The 6,667-nt window shown below is 39.2% G+C and overlaps 1 long non-coding RNA gene across 1 annotated transcript; it reads left to right on the forward strand.

Annotated features, from left to right (window-relative positions):
* Positions 1 to 488: 488 nt before the first annotated feature.
* On the forward strand, positions 489 to 5,890 carry LOC109146748. Its single transcript, XR_002048498.1, has 3 exons — positions 489 to 500; positions 4,355 to 4,357; positions 5,786 to 5,890. It is a non-coding gene; the product is annotated as an uncharacterized LOC109146748 (long non-coding RNA).
* The last annotated feature ends 777 nt before the right edge of the window (positions 5,891 to 6,667 follow it).

Consider the following 6,667-nt stretch of genomic DNA (forward strand, 5'->3'; position numbering starts at 1 on the left):
GAAGACACAAAGCATGAAACATGTTCAACGAAAGTTTAAGAGGAGTTGTCATTTAACACGAAAGGACAGTCTTGTTAACGACAATCCTTCAAGATATCTCTTCTCATCAACAGCAAGAAAAATGTCTCCTCTGTCTGACTTGACAACATCCTAGGATAAAAAGGACCTCAACTTGTGGGACACGCATATCAAGGAACATTAAATGAAGATGTACTATTTCCTGGAGCTAAAGGACAAAACCCTAAGGTTCTCTATGCCATCAACGGCTACAAGGTACAATCTCATTAATGGAGCATTTAATGCAAGAAGCTCCCAGGTCCTTTCCCACTGGTCAATAGGTTTGAAAATTTCATCTCCCTCCAACGGATGGAATTTTCCTCACCTATAAAAACCCACCTTCATCAACTTAGAAGGTGCTGGTTCTTATCACTCGATCTATCTATACGCAAACGCTCTTAAACGCTCTCAGCTCTCTCAAGCTTTTGTGAACCAGTGTTAAGGTGCAAAGATACTTGAAGAAGCTCATTGATCCTTATCTTACACCTTAAAGAAGTCTTGCTATTTGTATGAAGCAATCATTCCTCTCGATCAAGACTTCATTACGTTGGAGAAATCAGAAATCTTTTTCTACCAACCTCAACTCTGAAGAAGAAGTTGATAGAGGCGGAGTAAACTCGAGGAGTTGAAAAACCTACGAAGGCTGTCCGGCTTAGTGATCAAGGAAGTCTTTGTGTAATTGTACTAACGAGTGATAGTGCAATCCTTCCATAAGTTGTGGAAGAAGAGTGGAGTAGGCAAAGTTGGCCGAACCACTATAAAAATCTCGTCTCTCTATCTCTTTACTTTTGCTTTCCATTTCTTCATCATTTTATCTTTCGCATCTCTACCAAAACTTTCCTTATAACCAAAAACCGTGCAAAGAAAATAAACGAAGTTAACTTTACCGCTGCGCCAAAAACACCGAAAGGTCATTTTTAGGGCAAAACACGGAAAGAGTCTATTCACCCCCCCCCCCCCCCTCTAGACTCTCACTACAACTCTATCGGGACCAACAAAGTCTGCGGGAGTGGCGGATGTCTCTTCGTTTTTCTCTTCGATTTTATCAAAACCGTTTTCGTCTAAATTAAATGGCCAGACGAGCTGTTTCAAGTTTAATAACACAAGAGCATTTTTTTTCTCTTCGGCCTAGGGTTTTTATTGAGCCCTCTAATATTTGCATATCATTTATATGGGCTATCTTTCATGGGCTATTTTTTTTACTCTCATTCAAGCCCTCATTTGTTTCGACCATTTTTTGGGTATGCTATATTATATGTTCCTATGGACCTTATTTTATTTAAGTAGGTCCACGATCTATTTCTATGGTCATCATTCAAATATTTTCTGTAGAAATGGCTACTCTCGCAAAAAGAGAATTTGCTGAACTCGCCCTCGATGGAAGCAATTTCCTCACTTGGGCGCTTGATGTTGAGATATATATCTCCAATCTACAGAATTGCTGGACACCATTGAAGAGACATCTACGAGCACTGTAGCCCAGAAGGCAAAAGCGCTCATTTTCCTCCGCCACCATCTTAATCATGACCTCAAGAATGAATACTTAACAGAGAAAAAGACCCCTATGTGCTCTGGAAATCTCTTAAGGAACGCTTTGACCAACAGACTTCATTGGTCCACCCCCAAGCCCAACATGATTGGCTTAACCTCCGATTTCAAGACTTTAAGTCTGTGACTGAATACAACTCCACCCTACACAAAATTGTGTCACAATTGAAGCTCTGTAAGCAAACAATTACGGACAAGGATAAGATTGGAAAAACTCTATCCACGTTCCATCCAAATGACCTTGTGCTCCAGAAGCAGTACAGGAATACAAAATATGCTACACATCCAGAACTCATTACGGCTTTACTGGTGGCTGAAAAGCATAGCCAGTTATTGATGCATAATCATAATGCGCGTCCAACTGGCGCTGCACCTGTGCCTGAAGCACACACTGTTGCCCAGCAGAGCGACAATCAGCGGGGTCGAGGTCGAGGAAGGGGGAAAGGTCGTGGCATGGGACCAAAGCGAGGTGGTAGAGGGGGAGCTAGCAGTAGTGACTCCCGTCCTCAGAACAAGCAAACTCAAAGAAATAAACCAAGCAAGTCACAACAGAACTCCGGTCAGTCGCAACCATGTTATAAATGTGGTTGCAAAGGACATTGGTCTAGGACATGCAGGACTCCTAAGCATCTGGTCGAGGCTTACCAAAAGATGCTCCAGCAGGAAGAAGGACAAAAGAAGAAACGTTCTGGGCAATCATCTTTGCCTGAAACAAATGCCCTCATCTTAGGGAATGATGACCTGCTAGGCGATGAACTAGCTGATTATGGAGATCAGGAGTGATACTCCTATTCTTTTCTCTCTTTCCCTTATGGACATCATTTTTACTTCATGCCTGCGTGCATGTTTATATTTGAACTCTTTTGTCCTATATGAATAATGGATCCTTTTTTTTGAACACTTTTGTTCTATTTGAATAAATTCAATGGATCATTCTTACACATTATCTTGATACCCATTCTTTTTCTTTAGAGATATGAGAGATGAATCAACCCTGTGCTTGGTTGATTGTGCGACTACGCACACTATTCTGACAGACCGAAGATTTTTCCAAAAGTTCAAAGAACACAAAGGCAACCTTTCAACCATAACGAATGACGATATTCCTATTGTGGGCTCCGACAGAGCTTCACTTATTCTTCCTAACGGAACAAAGTTGATAATTGATTCAGCCCTCCTATATCCTCAATCAAAAAGAACTTTGCTCAGTTTCAGGGATATTCGGTCCAATGGTTTCCACATAGAAACTAAAACTAAAAACAATACCGAATTCCTTGTTTTGACCAAAACGGTCAATAACCAGAAAAAGGAAATTGAAGAACTCCCATCCTTTTCTTCAGGCCTGTATTATTCCCATATCAGGCCCCAGCACTCCTGCGTTGCACTCGCAGTGAAATTTAAAGATACACATTCTTTCAGTCTACGGCATGACCGCTTAGGTCACCCTGGGCAAACTATGATAGGCCAGATTCTTTCAAATTCAATTGGAGATAAACTTCTTAGGACAAACATTCTTTCTACAAAAGATTACACATGTGTTCCATGTGCACAGGGAAAACTTATTGTTTGTCCCTCGCGTCCTAAGATTGATTTTGAGTCACCTATCTTCCTGCAGAGGCTACAGGGTGATATTTGTGGACCAATTAATCCTTCATCCGGACCATTTCGATATTTTATGGTCCTTATTGATGCTTCCACCCGATGGACACATGTGTGCTTGTTGTCCACTCGAAATATGGCATTCGCAAAATTCATGAGCCAAATCATTAGGTTAAAAGCCCAATTCCCCGATTATCTTATTAAGAACATAAGAATGGATAATGCTGGTGAATTCACTTCGTCAGTTTTTGACGATTATTGTATGGCCATGGGAATTAAGGTGGAACATCCTGTACCATACGTCCACACCCAGAATGGTTTAGCTGAATCTCTTATCAAAAGAATTAAACTAATAGCTAGACCATTACTGCAACGGTCCAGTCCACCAGTAAATAGTTGGGGACACACAGTGTTGCATGCTGCAAATCTAATTCAACTCCGGCCAACTACTTATCACGATTATTCCCCTCTACAACTTGTACATGGTAATGAGCCAGACATTTCTCATTTGCGTGTCTTTGGCTGTGCGGTTTACGTACCCATACCACCCCCGCATCGTTCTTCTATGGGCCCGCAGCATCGGTTAGGTATTTATGTTGGGTATGAATCCCCTTCTATCATTAAATACCTCGAGCCTATGACAGTAGATCAGTTTACTGCCCGGTTTGCTGACTGCATTTTTTATGAAGATCATTTCCCGGCATTAGGGGGAGAGAAAAACCCATCTTTGAAAAAATGCCACGAAATTTCATGGGATGAAAAAGATCTTCAGTATCTTGACCCACGTACTAATAAAACTGAACTTGAAGTTCATAAAATAATAAATTTGCATAAACTAGCAAATAATCTGCCGGATGCGTTTACTGATTATAAAAGAGTAACTAAGTCCTATATTCTTGCAGAAAATGCTCCATCAAGAATAATTGTCCCCAAAGGACCAAATACTAACACCGACACTATCCGACGCCAGAAGCGTGGAAGACCAGTTGGTGCAAAAGATGTAAATCCGCGGAAAATTAAAAACAATAAACAATCACAGTTACTCCAAAATCGTCCTGAAGACGAAATACCTAGTGTAAATGCATGTGCTACAAATAAATCTAACACTGGGAATACGGAACACCTTCACCAAGATATGATAGCAAATGAGAAAGTCTTGGTTGAAGTAAATATAGAATCTGCCATAATCTTTTTCGAAACAGGAAAAAATCTTAATAGAAATATAACAGTCGTCGACGACCAATTCGCCTCTACAATTGCTCTTCACATTTCTTTCAATAATCTGGATCCAGAACCAAAAACTATAGTGGAGTGCCGGAAGCGCTCCGATTGGTTGAAATGGAAAGAAGCAATTGAGGCTGAGCTCAACTCGCTAAATAAAAGAAAAGTGTTTAGCCCTCTTGTACTTACCCCTAAAGGCGTGATCCCAGTAGGATCCAAATGGGTATTTGTACGAAAGAGGAATGAACAAAATGAGGTGGTCAGATACAAAGCGAGACTGGTAGCTCAAGGGTTCTCACAGAGACCCGGAATAGATTTTGAACAAACTTACTCTCCTGTCTTAGATGGCACATCGTTCCGTTATCTAATATCACTAGACGCTGACATATATATGAAAGTACTTGAGGGCATCCAAAATCCTTTATGTAAAGGAAATACAAATAAAAATATGTTCAGCGTAAAACTACAAAAGTCATTGTATGGCTTAAAACAATTAGGAAGAATGTGGTATTGTCGATTGAGTGAATTCCTCTTAAAACAAGGATATGAAAATAAAGATATTAGTCTTTGCATCTTTACAAAGAAATCAACTGATGGTTTCTGTATTATATCCATCTATGTAGATGATATAAACATAATAGGGACAAGCAAGGATGTCAAGAGGGCATGCTTGTGCTTAAAGGAGGAATTCGAAATGAAAGACTTGGGATAAACCAAGTTCTGTCTCGGCCTGCAGATCGAGCACCTCCCTGAAGGGATATTCATACACCAATCCAAATACACAGACAAGTTATTGGAGAAATTCTACATGGATAAGTCCCATCCACTTAGTACTCCAATGGTAGTCCGATCACTTGAAGTTGATAAGGACCCGTACAGACCTAAAGAAGATAATGAGGATATTCTGGGACCAGAAGTTCCTTACTTAAGTGCCATTGGAGCACTTCTATATCTTGCCAACTGCACTAGACCTGATATTGCATTTTCAGTAAACATGCTAGCCTGTTTTAGTGCTGCTCCAACCAGAAGGCATTGGAATGGCATAAAACATATCCTCAGATATTTACAAGGCACAAAGGACCTTGGGCTTCTATTTAAAAGAGACCAAGAGACCACATTAGTGGGATATGCGGATGCTGGTTTTATGTCTAATCCGCATAATGCTAGATCTCAGACTGGATATGTGTTTCTTTCAGGAGGTACTGCTATCTCATGGAAATCAGTTAAACAACCATTAGTTGCTACCTCGTCAAACCACTCTGAGATTATTGCTTTATACGAGATCTACAAAGAATGTGTATGGTTGAGGTCATTAATACACAATATTCAAGACTCGTGTGGAATAATGAATAATGGAAAGATCCCCACTGTCCTGTATGAGGACAATGCATCATGTGTTGCACAAATGAGTAATGGATATGTTAAAGGTAATCTCACCAAACATATTGCACCAAAATTCTTTTATCCACATGAACTCCAGAAGAGTGGTGAAATACGAGTCTAAAAGATCCAATCAAGTGAAAATCTAGCAGATTTATTCACTAAGTCCTTACCTACATCTACTTTTGAAAAGTATGTATATAAAATTGGTATGCGTAGATTAGGAAGGCTGTTGTCTTCAGGGGGAGCAACAACATCTTCAATGTAACGAAATTGTTAGTCCAGAAGATTAACTCATTCACTTTGATCCAGAAGATCAAGATATTTTATTATGATTTATACCTAAACCCAGAAGATTTACGGTTGTACTCTTTTTCCCTTAATGAGTTTTTTTCCCACAGGGTTTTCTCAGTGTAAGGTTTTTTTAATGAGCGAGGCAACCGAAGCAACACATGCATTACCCATATGTCATGTAGTCTTTTCTCACATAGATTTTTCCCACGGGGCAAAATAATTTTGTCTAAGAAATATTTTAACAATGTTAGATGGACTCATGGAGGACCTTTAAAAAAAACGTTTTATTTGAGTTTAATTACATAAATAACTCATGATGAAGTAATATAAATCCCCTACTATACATATTAGGACTCAACGATTATACTTTGTATATACTTCTACTTATATTATGATCATTATTGTGAATATATATATATATATATATATATATATATATATATTGCGTATACAAAGGGTTTCCACCGTTAGACACAATGACTAATTCCTCGCTGAATTGTAGAGTATGATTGCATCAGACTTGTATTACAATCATTATTATATTGTGAATATATATCAAGAACTGTTT

The sequence above is a fragment of the Ipomoea nil genome, unplaced genomic scaffold (assembly GCF_001879475.1).
Source record: "Ipomoea nil cultivar Tokyo-kokei standard unplaced genomic scaffold, Asagao_1.1 scaffold1936, whole genome shotgun sequence".
Lineage (NCBI taxonomy): Eukaryota > Viridiplantae > Streptophyta > Magnoliopsida > Solanales > Convolvulaceae > Ipomoea > Ipomoea nil.